Below are 18,669 nucleotides of genomic sequence, written 5' to 3' on the forward strand. Positions count from 1 at the left end.
ACAAGTCAATTAAGAAAATATTTCTTAAGTTCTTCCTCTTATACAAACTTTTTTCCTAATGTTTGTGGGGGAGAGGGACTATATCCAGGAATGACTGATATATATATATATATAAAATATCAATAAATCTTGTTAAAAAAAAAGAGATTTCCTCCAGAAACAAATCTTAAACATAATAAAGGTCAATGTTCTTGGTGACACAAAACACCTGTCATAAACAAAAAAACACATGCACTAAATTTTAAAAAAAAACTTACTTTGTATGCAGTTTATTTAAAATTACTTCTAAGAAAGCCTGTGTGCATTTATAAACCAGGCAAGCAGGAAACTATTCAATTATGTAAAACCCTGACTTGAGTCTCTGGAATGGAAACACATACTGAGGAGACATCAATGGCAGACTATGAGAAACACATGCTAGTCATATGAATCAGCTTTAAGCTTTTAGCCAATATCTTTATAAAACAAAGTCATTGAGTTTTATAAATAAATCTGTTATTACAATTTAACTTTATAGCTAAAGAACAAGAGTACCGGGCAGCTAGGTGGCACAGTGGATAGAGCACTGGCCTTAGAGTCAGGAGTACCTGAGTTCAAATCCAGCCTCAGACACTTAGTAATTACCTAGCTGTGTGGCCTTGGGCAAGCCACTTAACCCCATTGCCTTGAAAAATTTTATTAAAAAAAAAAAAAAAGAACAAGAGTACCAACAAAATCTGATACTTCACAAAAGATTTATCTTGGTAATTCATTCTTGATCTTACTCAATAGTCAACCAGTTCAATAAGCATTTATTAAGATCCTACTATGTAACAGGCAATATGCAAAGTATGGAGAATATAAACAAATAAAAAAATTTTTAAATTAGTCCCTATGGAGAATATAAACAAATAAAAAAATTTTTAAATTAGTCCCTGGCTTTAAGGAGCTTACAATTTAATGTTAGAAAGTTCCAGAGAACTCCCAAAGATGAAGGAAAAACTGTGCTGAGAACCTTAAAATCAAAGCTCTGGGGGTAGCTAGGTGGTGCAGTGTATAGAGTACCAGCCGTAGAGTCGGGAGGACCTAAGTTCAAATCCAGCCTCAGACACTTTATAATAATTGCCTAGCGGTGTGACCTTGGGCAAGTCACTTCATTGCCTTGCCAAAAAAAATCCAAGTCCTGAGCCTGTGACCCTGCCCTCCAGTCACTGGGTCAAACTGAGGGGCAGAGAGTACTGATACAGAATCCACAAGTTCAACTAAACTTGTAAAATAGGTGCAGAATACTTTTGTTTGTTTTTTGCAAGGCAATGCAGTTAAGTGATTTGCCCAAGGTCACACCGCTAGGCAAATATTAAGTGTCTGAGGTCAAATATAAACTCAAGTTCTCCTGACTCCAGGGCCAATGTTTTATCCACTGTACCACCTAGCTGCCCCTGTAGCATACTTTTAACAAATAATGAGAAAAAGTAGAAGAGGTAATATACATATTGTTAAAGGGTCTCTCTTCATCTGAAATTCCAGTTTTACTATATCCATAGTATTTTCAGATTTTTTCCACACATTTTGGCAATTCTGTGAAACTAATTTCTAAATTTTTATCTGTATTGTCTTTTTATCCAGTTAATAAAGTCCTTGTTTAAGAAGTCTTGTTTACCATGGCCTACTGATTCTCAAAATATGGTCCTGTGAGGCCCTCCATATTATTTGCTTGTTTGTGTTCAATACTGCTAATATTTATATAACGGCATTATCTTTATTTGAATTTGTCATGAATAATTTACATACTAGAGCTAAATCTTGTTATAACATACAAAGCAGCCCTCTTGCCTTAATTGCTTCCCATAGTTTTTTGGTTTTGTTCTCCCATGAGCTATCATAGTTGCATATATAAAGTCTTTTTCTACTCTTATATTTTACAAGTTATAGTTAGATCTCAGGAGCTGAAAAAGGTAACTGACAGTTCCTCCCAGCATTACTATCTCCTGGTCCTGTGATTCCTTTTCAGTCTCCTTTTGTGGCCTGAATTAAGATCAGGCCTGAATGGGCATCCCACAATAATTTGTCTCAAACCTTTCATTTTTTTCTTCTCCTTTTCTGTTTATAGGATATCTCAAACTGACATCCTATATTACAAAACTATTGAAAATCTATAAATATTGATTATTCATTTATTGGTAAGATCCTAGAGGATAAAATTTCACTTCTAAAATTATCTTCACTTCTAAAATTATACTTCATTTTTAGCCAAAGAAAATTACTTCCTCAAAATCTCTTGATATCAGGAAGCCCACAGGCTATCCATGGATATCACTTCTGCTATGGGACCAGAAAATAAAAATATGTATATAAATTTAATTTTACAACTCAGAAAATAGTAACTAAGATTATACACATTCTAACAAAGAACCTCATTTCCTATTTTTTTTTGTTTTCTTTTATTTTCAGCATTTAGAGAAAGTATTTTCTATTCTTCAGCACTTAGCCCAGGAAAAAAACTAAATAACTGTGTGACTGTTTAGTCAAATGGTGACATTACTTGAGTCATTTATTTTTCAGTTAAAAGCTGCCAGTAGAAAAATAAAAATTCCAGGCCAATGCTTCTAAAGAATGTTATCAATCACAAAATCTGAGCAAGAAGGAATCCTCTGGACATCTAATACAATTTACACTTGAAAAAGAATGTTTTAAAATGTCTTTTCCCCTTCACCTTCATCTAATTAGTCATCAACGTGGTTGATTCTATATTCTGTTATCTTTCACTCCCTTTGTCTTCCTTTAGTTAAGGTCCTCATTACTTCTAAATGAGATTATTATAATAGCCTACTAATTGTCCTGCCTATTCCCCCCAACTCCAAACCATCCCACACATGACTGCCTAATTAGCTTCCATTCTGAACTTGTGATCATATGTATCCCCAAAATTTAGTAAAATACCTTGCATACAACAGGTGTTAAATTAATTAAGCACAAGGCAGAGATGGGAACTAGAGGTACAAAGAAAGGTTAAAAAAAAAAAAGTACCTGCCCTCAAGGAATTTAACAATCTAATAGGTGATAAATGAAAAGAGTGAATTTTCACATTTTAATTAGATATTTGTCCACAATTTATTCATTACTAGATACTCTCACTACTTTGTCTAAATATGTGGTGCTCATAGTTTCTGCATTTTTGTCCTTATTTTGAAGAAATGCTTATTAATATTATTATTTTCTAATGCCTATTGATTATGTCACTTTATTGCTCAAAATTTTCCACTGGTTTTACTCCTTTACTACTGAATTAAAATCAGTATTGTAGCCTGGAATTTATGGTTCTTCATGATCTACCTCCAGGCTAATTTTCTACTTTAGCTAAAGCTCAACTACTAACCTACTTTATTCTCTGGCTAGACAGTGTTTGTTACTCAACATACTACAGAGTTTGTACTTTACCTTCACTCATTGTACCTTTTTGCTCACATTGTTGCTAGTATTTGAAATGCAACTCCAAAACTCCCTGTATAAAAGCTACCTATCATTCAAGGCCTAGCTGCAATGCTACTTCCTCCTCCACAAGGCCTTTGTTAATATATTAACTTTTTTGTTTGTTTGTTTTTTGCAAGGCAAGGGGGTTAAATGACTTGCCCAAGGTCACACAGCTAGGTAATTATTAAGTATCTGAAGTCATATTTGAATTCAGATTCTCTTGACTCCAGGGCTGGAGCTCTATCTACTGCACCACCTAGGTGCCCCATTAATATATTAACTTTCCCCCTCACCCACTTCCTTCCCTAACCCCCAACTCTTCTCATTTAGCACCTACATACATACATACACATGACAAAGTGATTGCTCATATTTATGGACTCTTAGAGCACAGTGTACCTTCTTCAGTACTTAGCACATTCCATTTTGTATAACAGGTAAACCCCACCTGGTATCATTTTTATTAAATTTATTTAAGGCAATGGGATAAAGTGACTTGCCCAAGGTCACACAGCTAGGCAAATATTATGTGTCTGAGATTAGATATGAACTCAGGTCCTCTTGACTCCAGAGTTGGTGCTCTATCCACTGTGCCACTTAGCTGCCATCTCCCATCTAGTATCATTAAGTGAAATAATGTTGGGGAGGGGGAGTTGTGTTATAAAGAACAATAAAGAGATTGCCACTTAATCCAAAAAATATTTATTATTAAACTTGGGAATTGACAGCACTATTCTATATACCTCAAGCAAACAAAATAGATTACAACAGTTTCAGGACGTTAAGATGGGGTTTAGTTAAATGTATTCATGAGAAAGCTAGAGAATAAAAAGGCAATTTGGAGTAAGAAATCCTGGATTCAATTCCAGGCCTTTCAATTTAGTTGAGCTTGGACAAGACAATCCATCTAATTTACAAATTTCTAATCTGTAAAATTAGGATATGATGCTCGTAAGAGTATCTATGAAGAGCAAATTAAATGACATTCACAAAGTGATTTGTAAATATTAATATCAATTATCACAAATAATGATGTGTTGGCTAATGTTATGCCACATATCAGTACAGTGTTTGTTCAGGAACCATAACAATTCCATGAGATTATTAAACCAGAGGGACAGGAGGAGGGGCATATCATATTTTATGTAGTACTGGACTTGAAGTCAGAAGACTTAGGTTTGTATTATAGCTCTGTCACTTACTTCCTAAGAGACCTTAGGCAAGTCATATCCTTTCTGCAAGATGAGGGAGCTAGAATACACGACTTTGAAATTTAAAAGTTATGAAATAATGCCTTACTATAAGAATTGTAATGAATGCACAGTGGTAAAACAAGGCAAATTTTGGCATTTAAGTTCAATATTTATCAGTTTTCACTGTATAAATACTATAAATTCTATAAATATATACTATACTATATACTATAAATACTATAAATTCCTCAAGGTTATTTAGTTTTGCTTGACCTTTAGTAAAGATAAGTATTGTCAACTATCCTCGAGTTTTCAAATTGATTTAAAGTTTTCATATCATGTCTATTTTCTTATTCTCAGTGAGTTTTATTCTCCAAGACTTTAGTCATGTGTGATTCTCCTTTGAATATGGCACCTGTGTGTGCTGTGTATCCCCTAAGCTTTGAAATGCAGAGGTGGGCAAAATATTCAGGTCAGGATTCAACCCATGCTGAGTTCAAGAGAGGAAATCAAATTTACCTCTCTGATATAAAAAAACTTAACAGAGAAGCTTCAATCCAATCATTTGTGCTGTTTCCAAAAACTATTTTCATGAGAAAAGTAGAATTGCTTTCTAGGAGATGAGGCGAGGAAGTTCAGAAAATCAGAGAGGGCAGAGAGGGTCAATGTTTGATCCCAGTCCTGTTACTTCCTACCTGTGTGACTTTGAGAAAGTCATGCCACTCATCTGAAGTTCAATTTCCTTACCTTTAAATTTAGGTGGGGGGGGGGGGGGGGGAGTAGACTACACTGCACCATCTGGTCTCTCCAATGATTACATAATGTACACCAAACAGATTTTTGTTTAGTGGCACACCAAGGAATCAAGTAGTTGGAGTGAGTCCAGCTACCAAATTACAACTGAGAATTGCTTTTTAGACAGGAGTGAAACATCACCAAACTGATTTTAAAAGCAAATAATCAGTAATTAACAGCTATAGGAAGTGAGATCTAGAGCTAGAAGATCATGCCTCAGAAGTCATCCAGACAATCTTCATTTATACATGAGGAAACTGAGGACCAGAAAGGTCAAGTTTCTTTCCTAAGGTCACAACAGGTGGGAGAAAAATGTCAAATTAGAATGCTGATACCCTGAATTCAAATATAATTCACTATGCTGCCCTTGGATGGGTTAGTATTATGGTTTTTTCTTTAATATTAGTTAAGTAACAATAAGAAGGCAGGATTAAGTTCCCAAAAGCTCTTAGAAGGCTACCAATACTTTTTTTCTTTTAGACCCCAGGATTTCAGTGTACCATCCATCTAAAAAGGAGTCTTTTCTGCCCTTCTTACTCTTCAGTCTTTCTAGATCTTGTGAGATTACACACCCCTGAAAGGCTCCAATAGACCTGTACATCTTCTTAATTAAGAATCAGAAGACAAAGGAAATAATAATTTAGCAAGACCTTCATTACTTTATTTTATGAGCTATGTTTCCAGAACATCAGAAATAACCAGAATAAAATATAAGTACAAAATACATTTTAGTGGACAGTAATTTTTAAAATACTTTGTTTAGGGGTGGCTAGGTGACACAGTGGATAGAAAACCGGCCCTGGAGTCAGGAGTACCTGAGTTCAAATCTGGCCTCAGACACTTAATAACTACCTAGCTGTGTGGCCTTGGGCAAGCCACATAACCCCATTGCCTAGCAAAAACCTAAAAAAAAATAATAATAATAAAAATAAAATAAAATAAAATACTTTGTTTGGACTTCCATTGTTTGGGATTTTGAGAATGGACTCGTAGAGGGCTATGACTGTATATGGACTGCTGCTCAGAACTGGAATATATACATATACATATATACCCACCTAAATTTATAGAGCCTCAGATAAGTGGTATGACTTTCTCAATGTCACAGAGGTAGGAAGTAGCAGGACTGGGATCAATACATAAATATAAATAAATAAATATATGGTGTGTAGGTACACACACACACACACATACACACACACACACAAACAACAACAACAACAACAACACACACACACATACACACACACATACACCCCTTCTCATTTGTTACTCTTGGCATCCCTAGTTTCTTTCAAGATTCAGCTCATGACCTTTCTCCAATGTAAAGCCCTTCCTGAGCCCTCCCTCATCCCCAACTGCTTGAATAGTATCTACTTTTCAAATAGGTGCTTTTGGATCAGACTGGTAAGTGAGTGCTCCACCCAGCAAATCAGACCACAACTCAATGTGGCATGTCAGATAAATTTGGTATTAAAAGTTCTAGGTTTGATTCCCAGCTCTGACTTCCTCAACCAGCTGTAGGCCTTGGTTTCTTTATTAATAAAATGGGAAGAATCCCAGTAATAGAAGCCAGTCCATGAAAATGCAGAATTGGGATATGGAGTATGTTCTGCAAGGAACAGAAAGGGAATCACTGAATCTCAGAGAATGTGGAGATGTGTGAAGTATTCTTATCACATGTAAAAATATTTGCAAGGCTAGTAACATTATTTAAAAAAACCTGTCGGGGCAGCTAGGTGGCGTAGTGGATAAAACACCGGCCTTGGAGTCAGGAGTACCTGGGTTCAAATCCGGTCTCAGACACTTAATAATTACCTAGCTGTGTGGCCTTGGGCAAGCCACTTAACCCCATGTGCCTTGCAAAAAAAAACCCTAAAAACCCTGTCCCATCTGATCACCCATTTAACTCACTGTCCTTCATTCTTTGTAGATCTCACTTAGCTTAGAGATAAAGGGGAGGTCTGAATAAAAGTCAATGACTAAGGCATCTTCTCATGATCTCAACTGGAAATAACCTTTTTATGCAAAAGAAGTCAATACTGAGGATGGCTGAAACTCCCTTAATATCCATGATGACTAGTGTCTGTGGGCAGCAACCAGGGTCTCTTTGGTTGATCAACAATGGAGAATCTATGCTTGAGGGAAACTCAGAACCAAATGGGGCACTCTTCATAAAGGACAAGAGACATGAATGTTATTAATGTAATCAGCATAAAAGATAAAATGTTAAACAAAAATTAATTTTTTTTCATTTAGAATCTCTATTGAATTATTTTCTTCAATTAACTTTTGTGTTTCCTTTTCCAGTTGCTCAATTTTATTTTTTGAAGAATTATATTCTTTTACCTATTGCTTATTTTTACTTTTAAAGGAGTTGATCTCTTTGGTCAATTTTTCATAATTTTCTTTCAAGACTCTCATTTCTTCTTCCTCTCTTCTTTGGTTTTTAAATTCTTTTTTAAGCTCTTTAAGGAGCTTTTGGATTTGAGTCCAATTCATAAGACTCTTTTGAGACTTCCCCTGTAAGTTATTTTTCACTGATTTCTTCTTCTAACATGGCATTTTTAATATCTTTATCTCCAAAGTAGTTTTCTATGGTGAGCACTCTTTTAGCTTTTTTGTTCATCTTTATGATTTGAGCTTTATTACTGGGGTATAGGAAGTACAGATCCAAGATATTTATGCTGGGACTGGGATCTTATCCCTGGCTTGCTGTTAGCCAAGATGTTGTCTATGCAGTCCAGGCCTGTCTTTTGACCCAGTGTTCCCAGAGTTCAGACTTTGTTAAGGTTTGGGACCCTCCCTGCTGACTTGCTGTCTAGCTGCTGTGACTACGCTATTGTCTAGATGCCAGGACCTATGCCATTGGTCAACAACAACTGGACAAAAGTTAATTGAAAAAAATAAAACTCAAAAAATTAGCATTGAACAAATAGAAACCAATGAATCTACAAGACCAAAAGATTCCATCAAACAAAATAAAAGGACTGGAAAAACTGAAGAAAACCTAAAGTACCTTTTGGGAAAAACAAATGACCTGGAAAGTAGATCCAGGAGAGATAATTTATGAATCATCAGACTACCAGAAAGTCTAGATCAAAAAAAAAAAAAAGAAACTGGAAACATCTTACAGGAAATTATCAGAGAAACTGTCCAAATCTACTAAAACAAGAAGACAATAAAGCCATTAAAAGAATACACATGGGGTAGCTAGGTGGCACAGTGGATAGAGCACCAGCCCTGGAGTCAGGAGTACATGAGTTCAAATCCAACCTCAGACACTTAATAATTACCTAGCTGTGTGGCCTTCGGCAAGCCACTTAACCCCATTGCCTTGCAAAAAAAAAAAAAAAAAAGAACTCTTCCAGAAAGAGCCCACAGGATAAAAACTCCAAGGGCTGTTATAGTCAAATTGCAGAATTCACAAATAAAGGAGAAAATAATGGAAGCAGTAAAAAGGAACAATTTAAATACAAAAGAAACACAATCAGACTCACACAAGACTTATCAGCCTCAACCTTGAAGGTACAGAGGACCTAGGATACCATATATCAGAGGGCAAAGGATCTGGGATTGCAACCAAGAATTTACTAGGCTGCAAAATTAAGCATATACTGTCACGGGAAAAGAATTCAATCACCAAATACATGACTCAAGAGATGCATAAAAAGGTAATCAAAAGGGGAAAGAAAAAAAAAACAAAATAAATGTTAGTCAAGAGCATCATATTGCATACAACCCTAAAAGGGAAGATATATTTGTATCTAACAAGAATTGCATTTCTCTTAGGATACTTAAAAGGTTGAATATAATTGAAGAGATTGGATTTAGTATGATTGGGTCTTTTCTCTCTCCATTGAAGAAGAACAAGATGATATCACTAAGCTTTAAAAAGTCCTGATGAAAAGTAGGGGTGTTTAAACTTAAGTGTCTCCTTTTCCTTTAACCTATTAATTCTGCTGTGCTCACAAAGCTTTACATTTTCTTTGTTGAGGGCATCATAAGCTGGGCAGTTCTAAATCAGGATGTCGAATACCTTACAATCAATTGCAAAGTTCTTAAGAGAGACCTTCAGAGCATACCAGTACTTAGAGCACTTAGAGACTCTATAATTAAATATATATAATATAATTAAATCAGGGATGGATTTAATCCATACTTTACTTAACAAGAGGATGAGTAGGGGTTGGAGCGGTAGCCCACCAGAGCAAAGGAACTTCAGTCTCCCGGAGGCAGCCCCAGAGCACTGGGAGCCCCGGCTCACAGCAATGAGGGCAGTTTCCTGACCTACACTACTACACCACTACACCACGGGGAGCACCAGGCGGTGGGACCTCTGCCAGAGTGAGCACGTGAACCCCAGCCTTCAGGGCACACAGCCAGCATGGCCAAGGCAGCCCAGATCCAGGAACAGGAAGCAGGAGCTGGTAAGTAGGAGCCCCCAGGGCATGAGTGCTGAGCCTAGGGAGGGGAGTGGAGAGAGACTTTCAAGGTCTGTCCTCTGTCCCTGGAACAGGACTCTGGGGCTCTGAACACATTCAGACCCGGATCACAGTCTAGGACCCTCCATAAAACAGCAGGGCCCCCCCCCAACTCAACCCCATGGCAGAGGGGTACACTTGTGGTCATTCACAAACCAGGAGGGAAGGCAGAGTCTTACACACGGGGATCCTTGTGGGGGTGTCCCACTAATACCCAAAATCTCAGGAAGCACCCCCAAACCAGGCACAGGCTGGAAAAATGAGTAAGCATAGAAAAAGGAGGAACACCACTGAGAAATACTTTGCCTGTAATCCCAAGAAGGATCAAAACACTCAGTCTGAAGATGAGGAAGTACAAGCTCCTGCATCTAAAGACTCCAAGAAAAACAGAAATTGGGCTCAGGCTATGACAGAGCTCAAAAAAAGACTTTAAAAATCAAGTGAGGGAGACAGAAGAAAAATTGGGAAAAGAAATGAGAGTGATGCAGGAAAAACACGAAAATTAAGTCAGTACCTTAGTAAAGAAGACCCAGAAAAATGCTGAAGAAAATAACATGTCAAAAACCAGCTTAGGTCAAATGGATAAAACAGCTCAAAAAGTTATGGAGGAGAAGAATGCTTTAAAAAGCAGAACTGACCAGATGGAAAAAGAGATAAGAAAGCTCTCTGAGGAAAATAAATCCTTCAGACAAAGAAGAGAACTCAGGGAGGTTGCTGACTTTGTGAGAAATCAGGATACAATACTTCAAAACCAAAAGAATGAAAAATTAGAAGAGAATGTGAAACATCTCAATGAAAAGACAACTGATATGGAAAACAGATTTAGGGAAGATAATTTAAAAATTATTGGAATACCTGAAAGTCATGATCAGGAAAAGAGCCTTGACATCATTTTCAAAGAATTACTACAGGAAAATTGCCCTGATATCCTAGAAGCAGAGGGCAAAATAGAAATTGAGAGAATCCACCGATCACCCCGAGAAAGAGACCCAACAAAAACAACCCCCAGGAATATTATAGCCAAGTTCCAGAACTCCCAAGTCAAAGACAAAATATTGCAAGCAGCCAGAAGGACACAATTCAAATATCATGGAGATGCAGTTGGGATAGTACAGGACTTAGCAGCAACTACATTAAAAGCTCATAGTGGGGCAGCTAGGTGGCACAGTGGATAAAGCACTGGCCCTGGAGTCAGGAGTACTTGGGTTCAAATCCAGTCTCAGACACTTAATAATTACCTAGCTATGTGGCCTTGGGCAAGCCACTTAACCCCGTTTGCCTTGCAAAAACCTAAAAAAAAAAAAAGCTCATAGGGCTTGAAATATAATATTCCCAAAGGCAAAAGAGCTTAGAATGCAACTGAGAATCAATTACCCAGCAAAATTGAACATCCTCTTCCAGGGAAAAAGATGGACTTTCAATGAATCAGGGGAATTTCAAATGTTCCTGTTGAAATGTCCAGAGCTGAGCAGAAGGTTTGATCTTCAAATACAGGACTCAGGTGAAGCACAGAGAGTGAAGGAGAAGGGGAAAATATGAGGGACTTAATGATGATGAACTACATGTATTCTTGCATAGAAAAATGATACTGATAATACTCATATGAACCTTCTCATTTAATAAAGCAGGTAGAAGGAGCTTTTATAGATGAAGCACAGGAGAAAGCTGAATTTGAAGATATAATGTGGTGTAAAAATGGAGTCAATAGATAAAAGGGAAATGTAATGGGAGAAAGAAAAAGGAGAGGAGGAACAGACTAAGATATTTCGTATAATGAGATTTTTCTTTATTACAGTGAGCTATTGCAATGATATGGAAGGGGGAAGGCAAGGGGGAATGAGGGAATCTTTGCTCTCATCAGAGGTGGCTAGGAGAGGAAACAGCATATATACTCAATGGGGTATAGACATCTAGAGTAACAAGGAGAGAAGGGGAAAAGGGGGAAGGTGGGGATGGTGGATGTGAATGATGGAGAAGATGGACCATGGGGGGAGAGTGGTCAGATATAACACATTTTCTTTTTAACTTCTTGCAAGGTGCTGGGATTGGATGGCCTGTCTGGGACCATAGGGCCAGGTGGATGCTGAGCCTAAGGGGTGGTATGGGGGCTCAAGGCCTATTGGCCCCAGGGCTGGGGATCTGTCTGTTGCACCACTCAGATACCCTACAGCAGAGTCAGAGTGAAAGGAGAGAGAAAATATAGTACATGGTAGTGGAGAAGTACAAAAGGAGGGAGTTGCAATCAGCAATGGCAGTGGTGGAAAAATATGGAAGTAATGTTTGTGATGGACTTATCATAAAGAATGTGATCCACCCAACAACAGAGCTGGTGGTGTTGGAACACACACACAAAAAACAAACAAACAAACAATAGGATGAGTACCCTGGATGGGGGGGGTGGAGGGTAAAGTATGAGAGAAAATAGGCTTGGGAGGAAGGGTACAAATAGTTTAAGAAATGATTTGGATGATACTTTGGCTCATAAGGAGGATTATGTGTACTTGAAAAGGGGTTAAGGTAAAAATGACTATAATTATAATTTGATATACTTTGAGTAAACTGTTTATTAAGCAATCAAGCAATCTGTGATGACACTTTGATAACAATTTAAGCTTATCAAGAAAACAAATAATCAAATTGTGATCAATGATACCTAATTAATAGTGATAACACCAGAGGAAGAAGCACAAAGATTTATAATTTTAGAGCAAAAGAAGGGAGAGTGTGAACACTGAGTAAATTCTATTCAATAGATTTGGCCTAGAGAGGGAGTAAGATACATTCCCACTTGGGTTTGAAAATCTATCCTAATCTACAGGAAAAGGAGGAATGGAGGAAGGGGAAATATAAGGTAAGAAGGAACTGATGAAAAGGAAGATGAAGGTAAAAGTTAAAGTAAACTGAAAGTTAAATTTTAAAAGAAAAGCTAAAGGGGGAAAGGGAGTAAAACTTTGGTGAGGTGGAATAAGAGGAAAGGAAAGAAAAATATAAATGAAGAAAGATAGCATGGAGGGAAATAGAGAATTAGTGATCGTAACTGTAAATGTGAATGGGATGAACCATCCCATAAAATGTTAAGTGGATAGCAGAAGAGATTAAAAATCAGAATCCTAAAATGTGGTGTTTACAAGAAACACATTTGAATCAAGAGATACACATAGGGTAAAGGTAAAAAAGGATGAAGCAAAATATACTATGCTTCAGCTTAAATAAAAAAAATAGGGGTAGCAATCTTGATCTCAGATAAAGTAAAAGCAAAAATCAATCTCCTTAAATGGGATAAGGAAATTACCTCTTCTTAAAAGGCACAATTGATAATGAAGCTATATTATTACTAAGCATGTATGCATTTAGCATCCAAATTCCTAGAGGATAAGCTGAGTGAATTATAAGGAGCTATTGACAGCAAAACTTGAATAATGGGGGGGGGGGGACATCAACCTCCCTCTCAGAACTAGATGAATCTAAACACAAAATAAACAATATGGAAGTTAAGAAGATGAATGAAATCTTAGAAAATTTAGATATGATGGACCTCTGGAGAAAACTTAATGGGGATAGAAAGGAACATACCTTTTATCTCACCAGTACATGGCATTTATAGCAAAATTGACACTGTACTGGGGCACAAAAACCTTATAATCAAGTGCAGAAAGGCAGAAATAATAAACACTTCTCAGAACATTATGCAATAAAAATTACATATAATAAAGGATCATAGAAAGATAAATGAAAATCTAATTGGAAACTGAATAACTTAATCTTAATGGGTGGATAAACAGTAAACAATAGAAATAATCAATAATCAAATCCAAGAAAATGATACCAATGAAACATCATACCAAAATTTATGGGATGCAACCAAGGCAGTTTTGAGGGGAAACTTTATATCTGTAAATGCCTATTTGAATAAAATAGAGAGAGATCAATGAATTGGGTATACAACTGAAAAAAAGCTAGAAAAAGACCAAATTAAAGATCCTCAATTAAATACCAAATTGGAAATTCTGAAAATCAAGGAAGAGATTATTAAAATTGAAAGCAAGAAAACCATTGAATTCATAACTAAAACTATGAATTGATTTTATAAAAAGCCAATAAAATAGATAAACCTTTGATTAATCTGATTGAAAAAAAGAATGAAGATAACAAATTACCAGTATCAAAAACAAAAAGGGTGAACTAAGCCTCGATGAGGAGGAAATTAAAGAGATAATTCAGAGTTACTTTGTCAAACTGTATGCCAATAAATTTGATAACCTGAGTGAAATGAATGAATATTTACAAAAATACAAACTGCCCAGATTAACAAATATGAAATAAATGCTTAAATAACCTCATTTCAGAAAAAAAGAATTGAAGAAATCATCAATAAATTCTCTAAGAGGGGGCAGCTAGGTGGTTAGATTGTAAGACCACACTCCTTATTAATGAGGGTGGGTCAGTTGGGGGTGGGGAATCAAGTTAGAATAAATGTGATTCTTGGGCCTTTTGCTTTTGCCTCAATCTCTCTAATTGGTTGTGGCCTGTTTCTCGAGAAAGGTATAAAGCCTTCTCTTCATACCTTGAGAGATCTCCTTAATTTATTTAAGTGGCATTTGTCCCACACATGAAACACTATTGTTCTATTAGAAATCAGGAGGGATGGGATTTCTGAGACACCTGGAAAGACTTGCATGAACTAATGCTGAGTGAGATGAGCAGAACCAGAAAAATACTGTACACCCTAACAGCAACATGGAGGTGATGATCAACCTTAATGGACGTACTCATTTCATCAGGGCAACAATCAGGGACAATTTTATGGTATCTGTGATGGAGAGTGCCATCTGTACCCAAAGAAAGAACTATGGAATTTAAACAAAGACTAAAGACTACCACCTTCAATTAAAAATAAAGTTTTCTTATGTACTACATAATGTTGCTAGCTCTAATATTTTATTTTTTCCTCATGGATATGATTTTTCTCTCAATTTTGATCAATGTATAGCATGAAAACAATGTAAAGATTATCAGACTGCCTTGGGGAGGGGGGAGGCGGGGAGGGAGGAGAGAGTGTGGGGGGGGAATTGTAAAATTCAAAACCTTACAAAAAATGATAGGTAGAAACTACTATTGTTTATAATTGGAAAACAAATAAAATATTTATTTAAAAAAAAGCAAAGGTATTGGATCAATGCCTTTGGAGGGTCTTTTTTCTAGGTTTAATTCTATAATCTTACGTTACCTGCATTTGAAGAATTAAACAACATATGGACAAGCACTCAGTTAATTTTGTAGACAAGGAATGTGATTTTTTTTTTTTAGGCTTTTGCAAGGCAAATGGGGTTAAGTGGCTTGCCCAAGGCCACACAGCTAGGCAATTATTAAGTGTCTGAGGTTGAACCCAGGTACTCCTGACTCCAAGGTCAGTGCTTTATCCACTACGCCACCTAGCCGCCCAAGAATGTGATTTAAGGTATTGTTTTGTTGTTTTTTTTAGTGACATCACTGTTGGGTAGAGTGGGCAGGGATGAATTCATATAGGATAGAGGATATGAGCTTTGTTTTGAAGGGTTGAAAGAATTTGTTTAGGAATAACAGAAATTTCAGAAATAAACCAGAGACATGCAAAAATAAATCATAAGCACAGAAATCGTCATAACATAAAAATGAGCATTAAAAGAAATTAATCTTTAGTCCACAGGGAGCTCACAATTAGAATCATGTTCAAATGAGTAATTCCACTGACTACAAGAATTAAGGATTGGTCCACCTACCCGCCAATGCTGTCTCTACCTCTCATAATGGACTCTAAATATAAAATTGGGCACAAGTACAGTAGAGGTATAAAAGGTAAGTAATAAACCTCCTATGGATTTGAAAGATCCTGATTGACAAACTTTTCCACAGTGATAGACCCCTTTAGTTTAAAGCTAAAATTTTAGGCAAGGAGGTGATTTAACGGATAGAGCATCAGATGAACCTATTTAGATCTGTTCTCAGATACTAACTAGCAGTGAGTCCTTGAGCATGTTCCTTAAACCTGTCTGCCTAGATTGCCTCATCAGTAAAATGTGGATAATAATAACACCCTACAGTTTTTGTGAAAATCAAATCATATAACATACTTAGCACATTAAGTGCTATGTGACTGTTAGCTTTATCATCATCACCATTATTAAATTTGTAAAATTATTCTAATATCTATTAAGAAACAGCAAATATTCACTTAAAAAAAACACAATTGGGGTGTTTCAGTATTCCTTGCAACAGTTTGAGAAACCCCTGATCTAGAATTAATCCTCTCATTCTACAGATAAGGAAACTGGCCCAGTTGGATGTGATTTGCTTTCAGACATCCTACTGGCAATTATGTTTCTGAAATTATAGAAAAGTAGTCCCTGAGGAATAAATTAAAAAATACCATGTTGTGTATATGTGCATATATATGTATGTCTATATCATGTGCATGTAGGCATGTGTGTACTGTCAAAGTATAATTACTATAAGTTTTTACAACTATTCCTGATCAAAGTTCTGCTGTTTCTTAGCTATTGTAAGGAATAGAATGTGACCTCCTTAGACTCTGAAAGAAAGACATGTCCAGCCCTCCAGAGTCCAGAAAAGAATTGTGTCCTTTATAATTTAAAGAGTTCTTGCCCTGTCCGCCTGATACTTAAACTCAAAAAAAAAAAAAAAAGTTACCACCCTCAAGTAAAACAGCCTTATAGAAGGATGGTTCTCTTTGATATCAAATAATAAAATTGTCTCCAGGCAAGTTTAAATTTAGGCTACTCTTACTATGTATATTTTATTCCCCACCCCTCACCCTCAGTTTGGTATGGTTATTACTAGAACTGCCTCCATCAAACAGTAATGGTAAATCCCAGAGAATAAAACTTCATATCTAATCTATTTTTATAATTGTTGCATGATTTTAACCCTATGTTTTAGCATTCTTATGTACATACATGCATGATATTCTTTATCTAGAAACAAAGTATTGTTTAAAAATTACATGGTCAGAATTGTAAGAGACTTTTAGATATAGAGAGACACACAAACATATAGAGAGATGATAGAGAGAGAGATGGAGGGATGAATGGGATAGATAAATCATTTTACAGGTGGGTAAACTGAGATTCAGAAAAACTAAGTGACTTAAGGCAGTTAGGTGCTCAGTGAATAGAGCACTAGCCCTGGAGTCAGGAGGACCTGAGTTCAAATCCAGACTCAGACACTTAATAATTACGTAGCTGTGTGACCTTGGGCAAGTCACTTAACTCCATTGCCTTGCCAAAAAAAATTTTAAAAAAAAACCTAAGCAACTTGTCTAATCCACAAGTGCTAAGTATCAAAGTCAGGATTTGAAACCCAGTTCTCTGAATCCAAGTCCAAGACAAGTCAACAAATAGTTATTAAGCACCTAAGAGAAAAACTTTTTTTAAGTACTAGGGATACAAAGACAATTCCTGCTCTCTCACAATTCTTTCTTCTCTGTCACCACGAGTCCAGGGACAGTTCCTGCTCTCTCACAATTATTTCTTTTTTTGTCACCACGAGTCCAGGGACTATCCTCATCTGGCATCAATAAAATACTAGGTGCTTTAAATAACACACCAGTAGTCCACTCTGAGAAATGAGTTTTTATGAAGTCAAATCAAGTGTAAAATAGAGTTAAAGAACTTACTTTCCCTTGTTGGAAGCAGCCCTGGGATGGCTGGTGTTCCTTCTTGCTGTGATCTGATTTTCTCTTCCAGGTATCCTCCCTTCTGAGAAATGAGAGTTCTTCTCTAATAAGTCTGGAAATAGCACCAAAATCACTGGATTGACTAAGGAGAAACGCTCATTATGGTTTTACGAGAGAGAGAGAGAGCAAGAAATTAGAGTGCTGAACACCGTCTTAGGCATCATTCCAAAGTGACACAGTTCTGGGAGCCGGCAATTCCTGAAGCCGGGCTCCTTCCTGGACTAGGGAGGCAGGACCCACTCAGGCCCCTGCCTTAAAGCACGCGCCAAGGGAAGCCTTCGGGGCTCAGGCAGATACAATGTAACCTTTCTGAAGTGTCTGCAACAAGCACGGGCAGGGCCAGGGGTCACCTTAGGCCTGGGCCAGCCTTCGTGGCGGAGGCTTAGCAGCTTAACGGCCTCATTAAGCCTTTCTATGTTTGCTTGCTAATTTAAAAAGGAAGAGAGAGAGAGAGAGACAGAGACAGAGAGAGAGAGACAGACAGAGAGAGAGAGAGAGAGAGAGAGAGACAGAGAGAGAGAGACAGACAGAGAGACAGAGAGAGAGAGAGCGCGAGAGAGGCCAGTCAGGCTATTTGCGAGGTAATGCGGGAATCTTCGGTCCCAGTCCCCTTTCTCTAGGTCACTGCGGGCGGCAGGAGTCCTTGACTGCAGACACGTGGTAGTAGGGAGGTAGGGAGTGATGTAGAGGGAGATAAGAGGGGGACCCCGAGTTCCCAGGACTGGCAGCTCACCTAGGATTGCCACAGAAGAGTAGGAACTACTAAGGAATAAAAGGGACTGGGCCGCCTCTGCCTGCGGTGCTTGCAATTCCCAAGGAGGGGGAGGAAAAGGAGGGAACCTGGGGTCCCAGCCCTACAGACTCCCTGCCCCACGCAGATAGCGGCCCCTGCGGCCCCCGCCTCTCTCGCGGGATCTCCACGACAGCTATAAAAAGGATGGACTCTGCCCCCAGGGAGATCAATAGGGAAGCGTCGGAGATTCCCATTCGTCCCGGGCGGGTATCACTCATCAGG

At 37.4% G+C, this 18,669-nt stretch overlaps 1 protein-coding gene across 1 annotated transcript in view; it reads right to left on the reverse strand.

Annotated features, from left to right (window-relative positions):
• The window catches only part of ATP7B (ATPase copper transporting beta), a 146,529-nt gene extending 127,882 nt beyond the window's left edge, over positions 1 to 18,647 (reverse strand). Inside the window, exons 1-2 of the mRNA XM_074217194.1 lie at positions 18,388 to 18,647; positions 17,595 to 17,706 (exon numbers count right to left, since the gene is read on the reverse strand). The gene's annotated coding sequence lies outside the window, so the exon portion shown is untranslated. The remainder of the gene's footprint in view (positions 1 to 17,594; positions 17,707 to 18,387) is intronic.
• Positions 18,648 to 18,669: the final 22 nt, after the last annotated feature.

This window comes from Macrotis lagotis, chromosome 1 (assembly GCF_037893015.1).
Source record: "Macrotis lagotis isolate mMagLag1 chromosome 1, bilby.v1.9.chrom.fasta, whole genome shotgun sequence".
Taxonomy (NCBI): domain Eukaryota; kingdom Metazoa; phylum Chordata; class Mammalia; order Peramelemorphia; family Peramelidae; genus Macrotis; species Macrotis lagotis.